The following is a 22,055-nucleotide window of genomic DNA, read 5'->3' as shown; positions in this document are numbered from 1 at the left end:
GCTGGATTGTACCCTAAATAAGTAAAGAGATTGGCCCTGTCAGAGGATAAAGTGCTTATTTTTGTAAGCAGTGGAAGATCTCAGATAGTTCATGAGGTCAAAAGGCCTGCGTATTTGGAAAGTAGGAGAACTAGAAGCACACTATCTCGTCTTCTCCTCACATGCGGTTGATTTAGAGGTTGATATTGGAGCAGAAAGGAGACTTTCCATTGACTTCAAAGGCCGTTGGATCAGGCTGCTGTGTAGTCATTGTATCGGTGGCCTGAATTCATTTCAGATTGGCATCCCGTCAGCACAACTGACTGCTGATCTATTACAGATGCAGTAAAATGGCCTGCTGCAAGGCACCCTCCAATCCAACATCCACAATGGAATGAAATGACAGGCCAGGGATTTATGTGCAAAATCCACATTGATCTTCAAGCATTTAACTTTTTGGAGGGAGTCCACCAGAAGGCAAGGAAAATGGAAGGATCAAGCAGAGTGCCTCTAGTTTAGTTTAGTTTTGTCGTTGAGTTAGGAGTTAGGCAGAAATACTTCTTTCTGCAAATGCCACCACGACAAAGCTTCAGGTCTTTTTTGTGTGATGTATTAGGTCAATTCTTAAGAAATATGACCCAGATGAATAGTGAAAACCTATGCATATGGCTCTGAATAGCATAATTTTACAGAGGTTAATTTCTCTTTGTTTTATCAGGTTTTTTTTCTTTTTCTTTTTAAACTTCTTTGAAGTCAAATCTGACTCTGTCGAATTTCCTTGGCAGTTACCTTTTACTTAAATGTGACAATTGCCTGATTCCCTAGCTGAGGCTTCACTACTAGAGCAGAGGTGAGGCAAACAAACATGTTATTCTATCGGCTTTTACTCCAATAAATTCACTGTAAATTTCCACAGGATTACTAGTCCTCTTCCTGCCCTTGTTTCACCTTCAGCTGATGACTAATAAATCAAATAAATGTATGGAATTCACTTTGACTTCATACAAATGTTTAAAATTGCCTGCCTGCTTCATTGTTATCACTGGTGCTGAAATAGTTTGTCAACTGGAGCTGTCTTACTGCTCATAAATCTGGATGAAATTCCAGTATACGGTAAGAGGCTGGCCCCTTGACCTTCTCCTCTTTCTCTGCCCTGTACCTTATTCTTCCTAATATGCATATCAAATAAATAAGCAACCAAATCTTATAGTTTCAGAACAACCCTTGAGGCTAGGAGATTTAAACCGTAATCTCACCATCCCTGGCTGAACAATCTAATTATCTTGATATTACCTTGAGCACCTTTCTTTGTTAAAAGGGCAGGGCATAAATTCAGTTAACCCAAAAATAAATGTAGTAAGCTGACTCTAACTCTATCAGTACTTTTCAGTTGCTTGAGAAATTGATATGCCACTGAAGTCTAGATCTTTGTCACAAATTGTTCGATATTACTTGCTTTAATTGAATGTATCTAATGGAGAAGGCAATATGTTAAAAATACCTTATTCTTAGATCACGAAATTGTAAAGTGGTATACAAGGGCAAGTACAGTTCCTTTGTAAATGTACACCTGAGATGTATGGCCAATATAGGCTCTGCAGTACATGTCCCTCATGTATTTTACTCATTTAAGTGTATTCCATGGCATATTTTCCTAGTAGAAAAGGATAACATATTTAGAGCTTAATATGTGAATAGCTGTTCATGATTTTGGTTGCTTCTGCATTAGCCTTTCTCCAGAAATGTTTGACTTCCATTCGCTCCCTTTTAAAGAGACTCCAGATGTCATCATTGCCAGCACATGCTTTCCTCCTTTCACAGCACTTAATCTGAAATATAGGACCTCTGGGAAACAATTATCAACAAAGCAAAGCTTCTGCTGCTACTGCCCCATTATAAACAGCCCAGAGTCCTATACTTCCTAACAATAGCAGATTCCTATTATGTAATTATACAGCAGCAGTGATATTTATTTATGTTTGAATAAAATGATACTATTGGTAGCCTTGGTGGTGATAACAACATAACTTGCTGCACTTGGTGTCTCTTTGAGAAAAAGAAAATTCCTACCTCTTTGTTGTACTGGGCGATACCAGTACAGGCGGCAGCAGCCAGGCTGACTTCAGCAAAAAAACATTGCTTCTACTAAATCCAGTCAAAGTATAGCCAGATTGTGAGTTAGGACTTAAATCTTCATCAACAGTACTTCCAGATTGGATATTCAAGACACGATGGGGGGGGGGGGGGGAAATGAGATGATGTTACAGTGTATAGAACTGTAAACACTTATTTGGAAACAAACTCAGCTCAAGGTCAAACTCACTTTCAATAAACCTGCACAAATGTGAGTTGCAAGATGCATTGGCTGAAGGGGTCTCTGCTCTCTTAGTTGCAATAGCCATGTATCTCAATCTTATGGGTGTTGCTTGGAAGCAGCTCCCCTGAATCGCACTTCCATGTTAATATACACAGTTGCAGCTGTAGTATATCCACATTTCTGGAATGTACATTTATATTTCTCTTCTAGCTAGAATATTTGATTAGAGCTTTGCCACCACCGCTCTTACTTCTAAGAAGCATACCCAAAATATAATATTAGGAATGTAATCCATCTGAAGTGGCTGAGTGAAAGCTGAAACCCACACTTTCCAAGAATCTCATTGAATGAAACTGGGTGTATTCTAGTTAAGATTGCAAACCTAGGCCAGTAATGTTTGTCCACTTTTGCTTCTGTGATGAAGTTGGACACTGAAGGATTGATGTGGGAGTCTATGGAATGACGTTAAGCACTGTGTAGAATAGCAGTTGTAATTTCAAGCTCCAACTGATTGGCAATTCAGTGAAAGGAGCTTAATGGGGAAGTGACCTTCAGTTGATTCAGTATAGCCTATGCTCAAATCACTAGCCATAAGCTTGCATTTCATACTGTTAACAGCATGGATAAATTTATTAATTCGGAAGAGGAAGGACATGATGATGATGATCTCTTTGTATGCAACGTTGCCTAGTGCATACACTTTTCACAAGACATTTTCAGTTGCCAAAGGTTTGGTGTAGGTAATATAGGCACAGCAGATCATGTTTTGTAAATGCTTATTAAAATGGAAATGGAATCCTCTCATCACCCAGCCCTGCAGTTTAGTATCCTCACTGATTCCAGTCTACTGGTTATACATTCCCATGCTTCTCGGAAGTCATTTCCCAATGGAAAGAAACGTATAGCAACCGAGTGAAAAGTTTTTTGTCTTTTTTAAAAGGGATCACACTGCCATATACAGAAGGCAGAAAGCATTGCTCCGCAAAAGTACCTGGATGCATTTTGTTAAAAGCAAACAAACAAACAAACAAAAAACAGAAAGGCAGCAGAGGTTGCAACATCAGGCTCAAGTTTATTCATATCTTGTCTCTGTAGCCACTTCAAGCAAAACTTAATCTCTTCTGCCCTCAGGTTTTAAGAGTAGGCAGTGCCAGCTTCAATCAAGGGCAGCTCTCCCAGGAGAGCTCTGTGTATTTGCATAGCAGCTTGGCTTAATTCTGCAGCATCCTATCAGCTTGTGCTCACCCACCTGACAAGCTTACACCAGAGAGATTTTTTCCTGACTACCCTCTGTGATTCACCTAAAAAAAATCTGGGCTAATTAATCCTTAATCTTGCTCTCATGAACTCAGTGTCAAAACTCCACCTACTTCTCAACATCTTTTGCCATGTGTGTACTTGTTTTTACTCTAATAAATCTTCTGGACCCAGCCCATCTTAGATTTCCCACATTTTCATGTATGATACATCCTATTTTGGAAACCTAATCATATTTCCTCCATTTTATATCTGCCTTGCTAAGATCTGACTTGCTGATAACATTCAAAACTGGAAGGGCTTGGGTCCTAGTTTTCAAAAAATATATAATTTTTCTGTCTACATGACTGGAACCATCTCAACAGAGGGAATAAGATTACATACAGCAGTCTTCTCCAACAACTCTTCAGTTGGGCTGAATTTCAGCTTCCAGAATTCCATAATTATCTGAAAATTTGGGGAGTTGGAAGTCCACATCTGTACAAGTAACTAGGTTATGGAGTGCTGTCATATAGATTCTTTAACACAACTGGTTGCTAAACTATTATGAAAAACAAATATGGTCCCATTCCTTACCTTTCACTACTTCAATGACTGAATGTCCCATTGTTTGGTTTGTGTAGATTTTCAGATTTAATCCTGTTTTTAGGGTTGTTGTTATTTGCATGCTTCTTCAAAGTAATTGTAAGAGAGAACTTGATCAGTCTTTGTGCATCAAATATGGCTCTCAGAGGAAAAAAAGTAAAGAAATAGTTATTAAGCGTTTTAGGGGAAAATGTTTATTAGGAAGAACCGACACTGTGTATTAGGACTGTACAATTTCTTTCAAAAAGATGCTTTGGAACATAGAGGAGCAAGTGCTTCTTTTCAAGTTGTTAAAGCAGCCCCTTAATTTTTCCAGACTCAAATGGCTGCTTTGGAAATTGATGCCGCTGTCTCCACATGTGTGTGCCCATACACAGTCCCTTTGCTTTAGTATATACAGCCAGAAGATGGCAGGAGCTTTCAGACCATGGAAGATATGGCTCCTTGAATGATTCAAAAAGAAGTGCACATTCAATGAATGATTCAAGAAGATTCTGCACATTCTGAAGGACCTTTTCCTCCAATACAATTTTTATTAAGAATTTTCATTATAATAGTAAAAACGAATACAAACTAAACTTAGAGAAAGAGAAGAGAATGGAAAGAAAGAATAAAAAGTGCAAGAAAAGAGAAAAAAAACCAAGAAAAAAAAGAGATAATTTAATAAAGAAAAAGAAATATATAAAGACGTTACTTCCAACCTTTATCACAACAAGTATAAACAAATTTAATAATTCTTCACCCCCTACAAGGACCTTTTCCAGAGAAATTGCACAGCCCTACTTCTTACAAAGTTTGCCTGGAAAAATAATCATACAGCACTTCACCAAAGCAGAACTGCTGAAGTAGAATAAAAGACTAACCAAAGAGAGTACAAATCTTCTCCAGCCCTTTTCTGTTCATTGCCATTCACCTTTAAGCATTACACCAAAGTCTCATATGAAGCACTAGCAACATAGTTCAGAGTCTGGTACATACCAAAAGAACAAATTAGAATCCTACTGGATTAGGCTAAAGGTCTATCTATTTCTTAGACTGTGTTTAAAAGACATTATAGAAGAGGAACAGGTTTTACCGGGCAAGACTGAGACTGATCTGAAGTGGATTTTAAAATGACAGGCTACAAGAATGATATGGGAAAAGATGCTACACTGGACATACAAATGAAACCGGCTGATGTCTTAATAATTAAAAGGGATGTACAAATAACAAACCAAAAGAATGACCTGGATAACTTTCTTTTACTGGATTTACAAAAGAGACTTGTTAAAGCTTTGAAGAATTTGGGAGAAGGGATAAAGAAAAAATGAAAAGAAATCAAATTCTAGGACATTATTTGAAGGGACTAAAGATCACGATTGTTAAAAGTAAAAGGAAGGAATATAAAGTTGGTTTATTTAATCAAGGTTAAAATAGATGTGTTATCTCTGGTAGCCTTTAACTGATTTTTGCTGATCAGGACTGAATGATGAGGCTTTATGGATTTGTTTATAGATAAGAGTTGAGATATGGGAAGAAGAGATCATTTGTTGTATTTTAAGAGAACTAAAGTTACTAAACTATAGTTAGTAAATGTTACTAAAATTGTTTATACTTGTTGTGATAAAAGGGGAAGTCATTTCTTTATATATTTCTTTTCTTTTTCTTTCCTATATTCTTATTTTTCTTTTCTATTTTTCTTTCTATTTTTTTCTTTTCTGCACTTTCTATTTTTTCTTTTATTTTTTTTTACTTTGCATTAGTTTTTATCTTTTTAATTATAATTTTTAATAAAATTACTATTAAAAAAAGGCTAAAGGTCTATCTATTTCACTATTCAATGTGCCAAAACAGCCAGCCAAGTGTATCCTGGAAAGTGACAAGGACACGAAGGCAGCAGTCCTCTTCCTAACTAGTACTGAATATATATTGCCTTTGATTCCAGAAAAAGTAAACAGCCATCAAAATTAAAAGCCATGGATAGTCCTATCCTACAAGAATTTGTCTATTTTCCTCCTCAAAATTATACATTGGTGCCCATCACCATATCAAAGTGACATTAAATTCTATTATTTAATTATGTGTTTTGCAGAGAAGTATTTGATTGATCTTGAAATCAATGGATTTCAGGTTTTAATGTTACAAGAGTTAGGGGAGAGGGGAAATCTGCCCATTCTTTAAATGCTTCTAAGATTTTCTGTTCCTCCTTACCTACTTTTTTCCTAAGCTAAAAGGCTACAGTTGTTGTTACCTTCTCACAGGGAAGCTGCTCTACCCCCTGATAATTTTGGTAGTCCTTTGCTACACGTTTTAATTTCATAAACCCTTTCTGAAATGCAGTAAGCAGAACATATGCCATATTTTAAATCTGGTTGAATTATACATTTATACAAAGATATTGCTGTATTGGCTACATACTTTTGGTCCTTTTGATAATGATTCATAGCATGAAATTCACCTTTTTGGCAGCTGACACACACTTGAATGACATTTTCATTCAGCTCTCTCCCACTCTGCCAAAATCTGTTTCATGGTCAGTCACTGCCAGCTCAGAGTCCAACAGTTTACCTGTGAAGTCATCATTTATTTATTTATTTATTTATTTCAAAGGGCAGCCCTTTGCACTTGTTTACCTTAAACTGTATTTGCCATTTTAAAGCCCATTTGCCCAGTTTGTAAGATCCTTTTAAAACTCTCTGCAGTCCTATAAAAAAAAAAATCATGGATAATTTCACCACTTCACAGTTCAACCCAATTCCAAGTTAAAAGTATAAGTTCCCAGATGCTTGTGGGACCAAATTTTGCATATCTCTCCATACCATGTATTATATCTTAACCCACAATAGTTGTGATGTTAGTGCAAAAAGGAGTGGGAATAAATAGATCAAGGCTCTTTTTCCAAATTCAAGTGCCTTGGTTCCCATCTGCATGGATACCTTGAGCACCCAGACAATCCAAATGCAGTTAATTGTAGAGATGCTTTCTGTAGTGGGTTTGTGTGTGTGTGTGTGTGTGTGTTTCTCTCTCTCTCTCTCTCTCTCTCTCTCTCTCTCTCTCTATATATATATATATATATGTGTGTGTATCAATATCTCTCATACACACACATACACTGTTCACTTTGTTGAGTGGCTTATAAATAACTGTGATATCTTGGTACAATACCAGCATGAAGCTTTAATAAACTTGAAGGGAAAGATGCCCTTAAATTGCATTTGGTTTCTGGTGGCTTCATCCATTCCATTTTCTTGGCAGTGTTACATGTGTGGTTTGGCACTGCCTTCTTCTGTGATTTTTTTTTTTTTAATTCAACTTTCTTGTCAGCCATGCACCTAAGCACTAAATAGGGCCAATGCTGCTTGCCTTCTGAGGTTAGCCAGGTTCAGCTAGGAGGCATTACATTATAGAAATGGGGAGAAACAGTGTTTTGTTAGCACTTTCCTTGCTTTAAAGGTGCTGCTGTAGTAGCATTTCCTTGGCAGAGATGAGCTACCTGGTTCACCCAATGAAGAGAGGAAAAGGAAAGAAGGACAAACGTTGACTACCCAGACACTGTGAAAGGACGCTTTTTGTATCTACTGCATGTAGAAGTTGTATTCTCTGCTACAAACATTACAAAATAATTCCAAGTCAAATAGCAAATACTATTTTTCCTCTACACCTTCTTTCCTTTTTTTTCTATAGAAAGATTTAGATTTCATCTGGCAAAACATTGCATTCTTAATGTGGACTAGCCAAAGGGCAGGCATAATCTTTCTATGAATTTTCAGCCGTCTGTCCTTTCAGCACACTTAATCGCTGCCCACTAATGTAGTTTATAATTCTATTTTCCTCAACCAGTGTGCAGTTTTGCATTAGGGAAAACAGCAATCAATCTCTTTGACAACAACACTGGAACACTAGAGACTTCAGTCATAGGATGTAACGGTTTGATCTGGGAGCTCTTCTGCTCCAACCCTTTGCCCAGTGCAGGAATCTGCCATTGCAGCAATTCTACTATAAACAATTCTAGTCATCTTAGTTTCTCCTAGTAAAATGGACTCAAAACTGTAACATTTCAGAAGAAAACCAAGTTCCATCTTTTCCTAGCTTCAATATTAGGAAAAGGTATTATTACCCATGAGATACCATTGGAGTACAACCCTGCATTCATTCACTCCACTAGGCTTACTCTTGAGTCAACAGTAGTTGGATAGTATTATTTATCTGTAGCTCTTCATGCGGTAAGCCTTTTCCTTAACATCCTGCATTTATTTCATAGCATTCCAGCAGACCCAACAGTGCTTGAAGCAAAGTTTGGGGGAACACGGGAAGAATGCAAAGGGCAGGGAGGAGAACTATGTCTCACTGGTGGATGCTGTTCCATCAGCAGACAGACACAATGGGATAGAACCCCTGAGAATCTGCACTATGAACTGTAATCAGTTTCATTATCCAAATGCTGCAAATCCAAACAAATCTTAGAATCATTATTTAAAAAAAAAAAGATAGAGATTTTGGAATAGGGAATTAACATTTGGACTGTTCCTTTGAGATTTCTTTTTTCTTTCCATTCCAAATCCAGATGGGAAGGTAATTGATATGTAATAAACAATCTGTCCCATAAAAATCTGAGGAGGAAGGGTTTATGGATACTCTGAGGTTCCCTAGAAGGAAGGATTATACTGTTGTGGGAAATGATCGCTGTCAAAACAGAAATAACTATTATAGTGAACTGGGACCTGGGAATGATCAGTGAGCACTTTCAAATGTCTCCTATTTCGGCTGCAAGCAGGAGGGGCAGCTATACACGTGGTTGGAACATATTGCTTTGTTTGAATATTCCAGGGTCCACTGACCTGGACTGTTACAAAGAATCCCAAGTACATTTGTCCAGAATAATATTGAGATATGGGTGAGGGGAGCATGTCTATGCCAAGAATTGAATTCCCAAGGCCACATTTTCAACAGTTAGTGTACTTTTTTTAAGGAGAGGGCTTAAAAATGTAATCCATGCATTGCTAGATTCTTTTTAGTCTTACATTTTCTATGAACTTTTGAACCAGCCTTTTTAGGCAGTCTGGATACTTTTGGTATAGCATTTAAATACAGCAAGTGTTCTGCCCAATAAGATCATTAAACTGATATAAAAAATGTGGTGATTCACACTTGACTGCGTCATCAAGGGATCAACATCTGTATAGGCTTACTTCCTCGTAATATTTCCATTAGAACAAAAATGTGCTCCTCCTTGAGAATGGACCCTACGCCCCACCTTTTAAAAGGGATGTCCCTTTATCAGTCACCAAGGGACATCCCTAAGCAGCTGTTGCCTTACAATATAAGTGCTTCAGCTCTGGATTTTTCTCATCTTGGGAAAACAAGTGTTTTGGGGAAGCAGATGCCCCTTTGTAGTTTCATCTTGTGTTTGCTGGTAAAGAAATGAGGTAGGGTGGTAAAGGAGGAGCAAAAAGAATCAGACTGGACATTCCTGTCACACTGTACTACAATGCCTGTCCCCATCTTCCCCCCCCCCCCAATAGAAGAGAATATATGTAGTTCAGGGTTGAACTGTGGAGTGACTAGCCCTGATGATGTTACCTGGTCAGGTAATGAAACCTCTCCAAGCAAACAACTAAGCTCAGAGAGCACCAAGGACACCACAGTTTTTATTTAGTTAGTTAGTTAGTTAGTTAGTTAGTTAGTTAGTTAGTTAGTTTTTTGTTTTAAATCTCAGGCTAGAAAGGTGACATGCCAGGTTCAGTCTAGGAGATGATTGGGATGCAAATAGGCACAGAACCAAGGCTTATCAGTACAACCAATGAGGACAGAACAGCATTTTCTTGGTAACCATCAATGTGGCAAGCCTCAATATAATGCAGCTTCCTCATCCTGGCATCTTCCAGCTTACAATTTCCCATATTCCCAGGTACGCATGGCCATGGGTTAAAAGCCTCAACTGTGTTAGCTGGGATTTCTGGTAGTTGTACTTGTAACATTACTGGAGGGTGCCAGGCTGGGGTAGCCTTATTTAGTTAGGCAGAGACTAAATAGTCTTGGTAGCTTCTATAGAACTCTATCTTAGCATAATTAATTATCATTTCCCATATCCTTTCATTCCCTCAAAATTACTAGTGCAACTGAAGCTGGCCTCCTGCAACCTTTCCATAAATAGCCTCTGTCATCAATATTCTATCAATATTTGCACAGGACTTATGTCCCACCAGAATATTCCCCCCCTTTTATCCTCTGTTTGCCCTGGTGCCCTTTTTTGACCTCTTGTTCTCATGTTTCTAATCCAGCCGCATCTGCTTTTCTTATCTTGTATGCTTCTCTTGTTTTCACGCTTAATCTCCTATGAAAACTTTCTTGGGCTCTTTTGTGTATAATCCATGCTCCTTGTAAAGTAAGGTCTTACTTGGCTAAACCTCAAATAAACAATTTTGTCACCAAACTAACATCATCAGTTTAATGGACTTATTGGGCAGCCAGTGTAGACTCTTTTATGGGCTCCATCCACCTATTCAGTCATAAATCAATTGCAGCAAAGTAAAGCGATTCATATGCATTTTGTGAACAAGCCCCAAATTCTAGCTATCTGATTGCATAACAGATCTACAAACTGATCATAGGGAAATTGACTGAGATTTGCATTCCCTATAGAGCAATGATCAGAATGGAGTTGAATTCTACTCCTAATAACAAGAGCTTATCAAATTTAGGGAAAGGGCAAGAAAACTCTTGGACAAGAGGAAGCTATCAACAGGAAAACTGCAAAGAAAAAGCAAACCAATGAATTAAAAAACAGGTGGACTAATATCAGAATACAAATTAACATTGTTTTAGGAAATGAAATAATTGAATAAAATTTGTCACTGTTGGCCAATCCTAGATCAAAGAAGATTAAATATATATATGGAAGCTCTGGCAGGAAACTTTCACATGATCCTCCCTTGTGGAAAATGGGCACGCTATAATCCAAACATCTTACTGAGTAAATGTCACACAGATAGTAATCCAAACAGGGAATGTTGCCACATTCTTTCAAGGAAAACTGAAGTCTGCAGTAGGAATAGCTAAAATTATGTCTCTTCCCCCGTTACCTTTAGAAGGAATTTTCATCTAATAGTCTATTTCTGAGGTGGATTCATCATGTATCTGGGTTCTACGGCCTTTTCACACAGTTAATTAAGAATATGACCTTACTTTATCACACACTTAATCTGTATACTGCTTTATTTATTTATTTATTTATTTATTTTCCACAGGTTCACATCATTCTGTCACTTTGGTCAAATTTCCATTCTTTTTATGCTAGAGGATGTGGCTACTCCACAGCTGGTCACCACAGTCAGTTGATCAAATTAATAAAATTTACAGAGTTCCTTTGAAACTACAGGTAGTCCCCAGTTTAAGAACAAGTTCCGTTCCCAAGGTCTGCCCTTAAATCGAATTTGTATGCAAGCCGGTACTATGCTATGCTATGCTATGCTATGCTATGCTATGCTATGCTATGCTATACTATACTAGTAGTATTGTGTAATTAACTCAAACCATTGTGTATTTAACTTAAATCATTGTGTATTTAACTCAAATTTTGCTACAATAGGCTCTGTTCTTAACTATGGGTCATCTGTAACCAGGGCGTTCTTAACCTGAGGCCTACCTGTATTCCATCCAAAACACCAAGCAGGATAACCAACAGGTTACATGATAAATTGCATTTAATCACTGTACTAATTATATTAAACATTGATTTTTGGGGGTGGGGTGGGTCAACATACTATTTTTCATGTGGTTGTTCCATCAGATATATACACTGCATTTTAATATAAGCTTGAGCTGGCTTTTCGTGTTCCAAACCTTTCACACACATCTCAAATGACCAGTACCATAGCCAGTTTCCAATTGTTAGTTAAAAGCAATGGAAGCTACTAAGCACAATCTTGAAAATACTGTATTACTTCTAATTTGCTTTTTCCACAGAGCTTGATACTGTTAAATATTTCCTTTTACAGTTTTTGTTTTGTTTTGTTTTGCATTTTCAATACACAGAAAATAGAGCATGAAAACAGAATGGATTCCAAAAGTTCAAGCTGACCAAAAAATGCTTGCTAGGGCCAATAACAGAGGAATCATTCCTAAGGAATAAGAGGGTTTTTGTTAAATTTCCTCTTCCCACTCCAGACAAAATTGACCTCACCCTGCTTTCTATTTTTATGAGATTTGCATTTATTTGTTCACTGGTTGAATAGTGTTTTGTATTACATTATTTTTACCTAATCCTTACATTCCCCCTGAAGCAGTGAACTGAAATACAATCAGAAATGGAAAAGGTATTTGTTCATTTTTAAAAATGAAGAAATGTGCAGTTTTAAGTCTGTACCTATCACCGTTTCCCCAGAATCAGAAGTTCAGGCCGAGACAAGGTTTCCTCTTACTTCATCCTCTGTTTGAGCAGAAACTGCTAAGGAGAGCCTTGTGTGCATATTTACCTACTACAAAAGGCCAAGAAAAAGAAAGCAAACCAATTGTCAGCACTGCCATTATAGTCATATCTCAAAAAAGAAGATGGGCTAGAATAGAGGCCAGCAACCTTGTTATTACACAATGTTGAGCATGGTAGATACAGAAATGTGAAAACAAGATAAGCATTAAAAACAGGAAGAAAGGGAACAAATAAAATAAAATAAAATAAGAATTATGATGGAGGAAGAGAAGGTGGAAACTTGGAAAGGTACAAGGTAGAAATTTATATCATGTTGTAACATTCACGCAGTTACAGCGGGCCTCCCACGAGTGAGGGGAAAGAAGACACCAAACTGATTCTCCTTCGAGGGGGGTGAGAGCGCCCAGACCGGAGTCTGGAAACCTCTTTTATTGAGTACATCAGAGGGCTGGGTTAATACATCAGAGGGCAGGGTTAAGCATATATACGTCACACTACCTAATACAAGCCCATAACCATATATGATAATACATGAAACACAAGGGATCATGTGCTCCGATTGAGCACGTGACAAGCTGCGGGGGCTTGCCTCCTGAAATTTGAGGCTTTTCCCCAGGTTGTTGCTGGTACTTTCCATGCTAGCTTCCTTGTTAGTGTACGACTGATTTTACTAGTCTGCACTAACAGAAATGCCTAGCATGTGATGGGGTGTTATAATGCAACATCTCCTCTGTTTTTATTATTTTAAAGAGCAGCTTCCTCCTCATCACTGATAAAGGTGAGTTGAGGTTTGCAACAAAGCTGTTCAGGTGCCACTGGTTCCGTGGTTGGGAGAGGCAGGTATTTATGAGTGCAGACCATGTTGACCTGTGCGTCTATGGTACCCAGTCTGTCCTGAAAAAACCTTATAAGCCTATTAAGGACACAAGGACCAACTGTACATGCTATAATCACAGTCCAGCGAGAGTGCTAACCAAGGTTGTGAGCCACGGGGAGAGATTAAACCATCCCTCAAACCATCCTTGTCGGACTTCACGCTCTTGCCTGCGGGCATTCAGGCCCTCTCTCAGTTTGGTCATGGATTCTTGAACAATTCCAGAATGGTCAGCATAGAAGCAGCACTCTTCCTTCAAGGCCACACACACACACTTACCCACATCCTTCCCAACCAGGCTGCCAGGCACTAACTAGAGGGACGGAAGCCACCAAGTCTGACCTATTCCTCCCCTTGGCATCGAGTTAAACAGGAGATGCCACAAAATGGGGTTCACTCATCACCCACTCAGAGCATTACAGGTTTTTTTAGGTATTCTTGCCAATAGGTTTGCTGTCCAGTTGACATGGAAATACAATATTTCCAGAAAACAATTTTAACACATTAAAAGATTGAAGAAATTAATATAAAAACAAATAATACAAACAACAAGGTCTGAACAATTTTCCTTCCCCAAGATCCAAAGTCTGGTAACCAAGATGTGAGCCATGACCAGCTCCATCCCTCTGGATCTTGGGAAATGTGAGAGGCTAGAATTTTTAAGCTTGGCTAGTTTTGTCTCAATGTAAGACTTCTGATGAATAGCAAATGTAGTTTGATCAAGACACAGCTGGGTGACCCCAATCAACACATTAACAAAAAATGTTGATGGAATCACACCTCACAACACAAACATCAGAGGCTTTATAGACATTTAAATCTATAATCAGATAATACATCCCCTCATACAAGGGATTTTTGGGATGGTCTGAACAAGTGAAAGGTGGTTCTTAGGAAGGTGAACTTAAATGTAACTTTTTCTTCTGGTTACCAAGGGAATGGCATACAAGATTTTTCTTATCTCTCTCTGGAATGCAGGGCCTCACAACCCTGTTGTGAAAAGCTTGATACAACATTGAGCTTGTACTCGGCTAATTGCTTATTCGAAGACAATCAGGCATTCAGCAAAGAGATAAGGGGGGGGGGGAGGAAGATACCAGTGCTCTTTACAAAGCAAAAGCAAGTTAACCCTTTAGAAATAAAATAGAGTGCACTGTTACAGGTATGGTTATACATTATGTGAAGCATATATAAAATATATAAAATTGTGTATATATAGAGTATAAAATTGTGTATCAAAATAATGCCCTACAAGGTTAAAACAACAAAAACATTGAAAGGATTTGCAGCCTTGTCCTGCTCTTAATAATAGATAGTCAATAGCTACACGGTTTTGGAGGACTAATATCAGTCACTTCTTCATTGGTTACACCTGAAAGATTCAGGGTCATTCTCCTCTAGTTTGTCCATGGTTCAGGTTCTGGAGAAGATCCAAAGTGAAAAAACATTCCCTCCCACAAGTCATTAGTGAAATTCTTTAAAACAGTAACATCTCTTAATGTCTCTAGGCTGGAGGGTATTCCAAAGAAACAGGTAGATGTGATTCCTCCCACTGCCAAAAGTCACCCTACGCAAAAGCTGAGCTGTTCATAGCTGTTTGTGCCAGTTCTACAAAAAAATTGTTGTTAGAACTGTGCTGCAGAGCTTCTAGGCATTGTCCCAGCAGGAGAATTTGGATGTACTGTAGATCTTCATGCTTGGATCCTGTGGATAAAATCAAAAGGGTGGGGGGACAAAAACAAACAAACAAACAAAAAGCAAAGGAAAACAAAGAAAGGGGGGGGAACAAAAACAAAAAAAAAAGGGAATAGAAAAGAAAAATAACCTAGCCTATTTACACAAGTTACACAGGCTTAACTTGGGAACGGTGCCACCATCTGTTTGTGTCCAGGTACACTAGATGGGGTGAAATTACATCAAGGACTGTATGTGGTCCCTTCCATCGTGGTCCCAGGGCTCCTCCTGGTTTTCCTTTTTTCACCATAACTTGATCCCCTGGTTTAATGTAATTGTGGATTCTTTGGAAACAGCATCAGTTTGTTCTAAGACTTTAGCTATATCTGTTCTTAGTTCTGCTAGGTTTTTTAAGCCATTCGGGATTCCAATTCACATATCCTCCCCTTCCAGCTTCAGTTCCTGCTGGAGCAGAAAAAAAACTGCTCTTTCTCCTTAACTTTCCCTACATCTTCCTCTTCTGATCCATGCTTTCCTCCCTGACTTCTCTATAACTGCTTCACCCGCTCCTACAAGCTTCTAGTAGGAGCCCCATCCCATCTCTCCATGTTTTCTTTCAGCTTTCGCCACACTTGCACACGCTCCTCTCCATTCCCTACTCTCTGCCCCTGATTACTCCACAAATTCCTATTCCTGCTGTCTCCCCCACTTCTTTTCCACCTATCTCTTATTATTCGCACCTCCCCCACAGTCTTTACTTTACTTTCCTCTCCAACATTTCCAACAGCTTTCCTTGCTTCTCGCAGATCTGTTTCCAAAGTGGCCAAGTCTAATGGGTATGTTACAGACGCTGCTCCCAGGTTCAGCCTATGGTCACTCACACACACACTCACAGCCTGTTGAGGCACGCGGATCTTGTCAGCCCCCTTTGCTTTCTACCTGGATTTCCAGATAGGTGCGGCTGGAGCAGACAGACACACAGCCCTGGTCAACAGTGTGGAAATAATTGGGGAAACACACAAATCACTTCCAACCGAGCACTGAGGCACGAGAGGTTCTTTGTAATACACAGAGACCCAGACAATCAGCATTTTCATTTTCATAGGCTAGTTCTAATAACAATTCATTACGAGCGTCCTCATTATCAATCTGACGCTCAATGGCTAATTGGAAACGGCTAAGAAATTCAGAATAATTTTCAATAGATCCCTGCATGATTTTTGAAAAGGATTGTGTGGGGGTGGCTGAGGAATCATCAACTTTCCACAATGCAGATACAGCTGCTTGTGAAACCAAGGGAAATGAAGCCCTTGGAGAGTTGATTTGAGCGGCAGCAGTTGTAAAAATTCCTTGTCCCAGCAAGTGATCATTGGTTACATTTGCAGAGAAACCATCCTGCACAATAAGGGCAATTTGTTTTTGATATTCTGACCACCACACAACATACTGAGCAGGAGTTAAAATCATATTACACAGCATTTGCCAATCAAAAATCATCATGTCAGAAGAATTTGCAAGTGTTAGAAACAAGCCCATAGAATAGCGAGATTGTAAGCCATAAGTAGTTACAGCAGTTTTAATATCCTTTACAACTTTATAAGACAAAGGAGCAAACACTTGGGTAGGAGGGTTATTGGGGTTGTTGGGATCGGGAATATATGAGACAGGGAAGGCAGCACAAGATTGCATATCCTCCAAATCTAATTCCCCTCTAGCACGAGCCTCTATCATGGCGCGTACCAGGGGTCCGGCAGTTGGAGTTGCCGGAGGAGGGAAAAGTTCCTCATCCCTTTCCTTTGTTGTTAGAGGGAGAGGGGGGGGCCGATGGCAAATGGCCCTAAATTCCTCATCCCTTTCCTTTTGATGTTAGAGGGAGAGGGGGGGCCGATGGTGAATGGCCCTCGTAAAGAGAAGGCGCTGTGATTTCAGCAGCAGCCATCCTCGGCTCCTCATCGTAAACTTCCAGAGCTTCTAAAAGAATACGGCAGGAGACAATAATTTGCTGTGGAGCTTTTGGTGGCTCATCTAAATACTTCAAAATCTTTCTCCACAATGTGGCTTTTGTTGACCCGGTCTCAGGATAGACCGGACATTTGAGCCAGACATATTTTAGCAGTTCAGCTAGCCTTTTTTTCTTAATTGGAGGCAATGGGGTGCCTCGATTAGAAAGAATAATGTTAGAGGCCTTGAGAAGGTTTCCAAGTTCGTGGAGGTGCACAATCTGAGACTTGGACAACCCACCTCCCATACTTACGAGGGGGCCGGCAGGCGGCTGGGATGCGTTGAGCCCGTTCTCGGGCGTAAGCACCGGAGGTCTCAGGCGGAGGGAGAAGGGGCCTTGAGAAGGTTTCCAAGTTCGTGGAGGTACGCAACCTGGGGCTTGGACAACCCGCCTCTGATACCTACGAGAGAGCCGGCAGGCGGCTGGGACGCATCGAGCCCTTTTCCCGGGCGTGAGTATCGGAGGTCTCAGGCGGAGGGCGACGGACGATTACCCAGTTATTGGGGATCACGTCGGGGTCACCAGTTGTAACATTCACGCAGTTACAGCGGGCCTCCCACGAGTGAGGGGAAAGAAGACACCAAACTGATTCTCCTTCGAGGGGGGTGAGAGCGCCCAGACCGGAGTCTGGAAACCTCTTTTATTGAGTACATCAGAGGGCTGGGTTAGTACATCAGAGGGCTGGGTTAAGCATATATACGTCACACTACCTAATACAAGCCCATAACCATATATGATAATACATGAAACACAAGGGATCATGTGCTCCGATTGAGCACGTGACAAGCTGCGGGGGCTTGCCTCCTGAAATTTGAGGCCTTTCCCCAGGTTGTTGCTGGTACTTTTCCATGCTAGCTTCCTTGTTAGTGTACGACTGATTTTACTAGTCTGCACTAACAGAAATGCCTAGCGTGTGATGGGGTGTTATAATGCAACATCATATCACATCCACTTGTAGCTGGGGTTCCTTGCATGGTTATTCACTATCAATATATTTCCCAATGGGGCAGACATTGCATGAATATTTCCGTAAAACACAAGGACAGTAAATCACATGGGTGATATACCTCTCATATCTGGGGTGCACAACTCCAGCTGAGCACCAGATATCAGCAAAGAATTTTGTATTTCCTTGCTGCCATTTACCAGTCATCCAGAGTTTGGCAGTCCATTTATTCTTGGTTTACATATATGGGAATTTTTATATATTCCTGATAGTTGGATCATTATAATAGATTAGGGAGTTCCAGGAAAAAAAAAATTCTCCTCCCCTTCCCCCACTTTCCCCCATAACCACCCCAATATAAATCCTACTTCAGTCTAGCCACTCTATGCATGTTATGAAGTGAATTGTAGTTCTTGAAAGCTTATGCCTTTTCATACAATTTGTTAGTCAGAAAAGGTACCCCAGACTTCTGATTTTTGTCTCTTAAAACAAGTCTCTTTACCAAATGATCAAGTGGATGATTAAAGTGGGTTTTCCTCTTGCAACATTTTTTCATAAATGCTTTGCAGGGGCTTATAAGTTCAACCGTGTGACAGTATGTGTATGGGTTTTGTTTGTTTTTTAAATGTATACAAATCAAAAGTTAAGGGGAAAAAAAGCTGATCTCCAACATTGGAATGGAACTGCGCTGCTGAATTTATGGATTCTTAGAGGATGTGTTTGCTGCTTACCTTCATGATCCCTTCTGCACCAAAACTGGCTCCGTGTAATTGTTTTTGGCTATGTTCATCTAAAGACCTTTCTGGGGAATGCCATCTCTTGGCTTGTCCTGCCCAGCCACTGAGGATTTACTCCATATCCTGCCAACAAGAGGCAAAATGTAATCAACTTGATACAATATATGAAATTTTATAAATGATAAAGTCCCAACTGCCAGTGTTAATAGTTGGCGGGTGGGGGGGGGGTGGATTACAGAGCTAGGAAATCAGTTGGCACTCAATAATTGGAGGCCTCCCAGTTTTACCTTCTGTCCTCTGATTGAAACCAGTATTATAAGCAGGAAGTATCTGCCCAGGCATTATTGATATCAACTGAGAATGTCTGAAACTCTATTGCCCCCAGTAGATGATATACATAAAATCTAAGCCTACAGCATATAAAAGAGACAGCTGGCAGAACAGTCACAAAGAAACACAGGGCAGAATGCTAAGCTTTGGGAGTTTATGATAATGAACCAGGCCCATCATAGCAAAGAGTGACAGGGTGATGTTTCCCTTGGTCCTCATTCTTTCACAGCAAAGAGGACGCAGTGCAGCCAACAGTTATGTACATATGTATATCATTTAACTAGTTACCAGACTCAGTGGAGACATTACTGCTTTAATAGAAATTGAGAAGGTGAAACTGACTTCTGAAAAACCAATTGGTTTTTAAGTCAAGTACTGTAAATGTTTGGACAATTTTCCCTTCTTTGTTTAAGTAGTATGTGTGTGCATATGGCTTTTCCTTCTTTGTTTTATTCAACACATCATTCCTCCCTGAAGTACCTGATTTTTTTTTATTTTTCCCACCACCTTTTCTAGCCCTTTGCATTTTCCCCACCACTCTCTTCCAGCTCTTCTAACTCTCCCAACACCTTCTGCTCTTCCAGTTCCTATGGCCTACCCATCACTTCATATATCATTTCCTTATATGTTTTGACTCGAGCAATTCATACTTTAGATTCTTTTGCCATTTTTGATTCTATTGCAAGTATGTCAGGGTGTTGAAAGCTCTCTAGATCTCTTTGTAGGACTACAATTCCTCCTTTCAGCTGAAAGGTGATTACTAGATGTTGATGTGTTTGAACGTGTCCATATTTGACTTGTAGACAATCCCCAGATGATCCCAAAGCACAGTCTATGATGATATGATGTGAACATCTTGTGAAAGCTAAGTAGGACTATCTCTGATTAGTACCTGGATGGGAGAAATCCCAGGAGCCTTATATATCCTAATGTGATGTATATGGTAGAATTAAAAGAAAACATAGGTGAAGAAGTGATGGTCAGACTGATATATAATGTAATGGATCTGACTCTTATATCAAAGTTCCTGATCTGATTACCCTTTATTCTCTTGCTACACAATGCATTTTAATACCAGCTTGATACCAGTGACATGGTGATTAATTAGTTAAAGCCCTGAAATACAAAATACTGATACCTGATTGCAAAGGGGAAAGAAAAACTGGATGTTTGCCAACATATTTTGGATTTGTTGAAGCTTATTCCTGAATAAAAATGTATGTCATCTTGAGGGTTAAATAGCTGGTACATCTTTTGCATAGAACTGATTTGTTTGCATAGCATACACATTTTCATAGCTTTGCCTTTTTCAGGTAGATGCCTTGTTGAGAGCAGAGCCCAGGTATAGCCAGGTTCTTTCATTGGACAGGCCCATTGCACTCACTCAGTGCAACTGGTTTCTCAAACTCTGAGGCTCAAAAACCATACCAGTGGTTAGTTTACAAGTTAAAATTGCACCACTTGCTTTTCCTCCTTACTGAGAAAATGGTATATTAATTAATTGATTACCACAATTTTGAGAACACTGAAAAATAACATTATGAGCACAAATAATTGCAGACAACTAGAATTTTGAGTCTGTGTTGAGGAAGGACTCCCACAATCCTGTGCCATTGGCTACATGCTGATTTAGAGTTACTCCTTGATTGGCTTTGCCTGATGACAAACTGTTATTACTTTTGTATGGCAGGGATGATTAATTTCTGGTTCAGCAGCAGTGCAGGAGGAATTGCTCTGAATGCCATTGAAGACCTGGCACTTGCAAGCCAGAAGCTAGCCATTTCCAATTGGCAAGCACTCTCATCTCATCCCCTCTCCTGGCTTCTTGGCTTTGTGGCACCACAGTTTTCTTTTGCCATTCTTCTGACTGGGTGGTGGAAGAGCTTTAATCCTCTAACTATGGCCAGTCTTCTCCTTCTCCTTCATGCACATATCCTGAACTGAAGATAACGGGGCCAGCACACTGGCTAGTGCCTGGATTTTACCTCTATGGATCTACAGTGCTGCTCAGAACATAACAGGTTCTTGGCATTGTGAAGAATTGTGGTAGTGGGGACAATTGGGGAAGCTATGAATTGATTTTTGAGCCTTTGAAGGATGAAAATATGGACTACATGGAAGCATCCTGGTGATGATGCAAGGTGAAGGCAATCCACCAGGCCTCCTGTCCCTAGAGTAAAAGTTTGAAGATTTGGCAATGCTTTATCTACCATGTTAAAAAGAGTCAGACTGCAGGAAAATAAAGAACCCCTTTCTTCTCTGATACCCCTTAGCTCAAAACAGTTTCTTAGAACACACTGGCATAATGCTGCCTCTCTGACTTCTGTCAGATCTCTCCACTTAGCCAGCTTCTTCCATAAATTCCAAAGTCACTGTATGTGATTTGGGTGGCCATATAAATTTTCTAAAGAAATAAAAACAAACAAATAAATCTTTTAGCACAATACTCTAGATACTTATTTATTCATTAATCAGTCAATCAATCTATACAGCCACCCAGTTTGAAGACTGTGACTCTGGCAGCTAGCATATGATTGAAGCCAGAAACAAAGTGAACAAGATAAAAAGAGCATAAAAAAAAACATAAATGAAACTAGCTGAAAATAGTTCCATTTCAAACTTCTACAGACAGGTTCATCCACCACCCTAGCCAAATGGATGGAGGAAAAGCAAGGTTTTATGGAAGGCCAAACATGATCAGGGCCTTCTGAATTTGGGGGAGTATGCTATTCCAGAGGACAGACAACACAACAGAGAAGGCACACCTCCTGAGCCCCACCAGATAACACTGTTTTGTAGAGAGGACCAAGAGTATGCCAACCATGTTGGATCTCATGGGACAGGCAGAATGAATTGGAGGTAGGTGCTCCTGCAAGAAGCCCAGCCCTATGCCATGGAAGGCTTTATATGTGGTAACCAGTGCCTTTAATTGCACTTGGGAGCTTAT

Source organism: Python bivittatus, unplaced genomic scaffold (genome assembly GCF_059951505.1).
Source record: "Python bivittatus isolate LINGU-HERP-01145 unplaced genomic scaffold, Pbiv_v1 ctg000480_np1212, whole genome shotgun sequence".
Taxonomy (NCBI): Eukaryota; Metazoa; Chordata; class Lepidosauria; order Squamata; family Pythonidae; genus Python; species Python bivittatus.
This window is presented reverse-complemented; position numbering follows the sequence as displayed.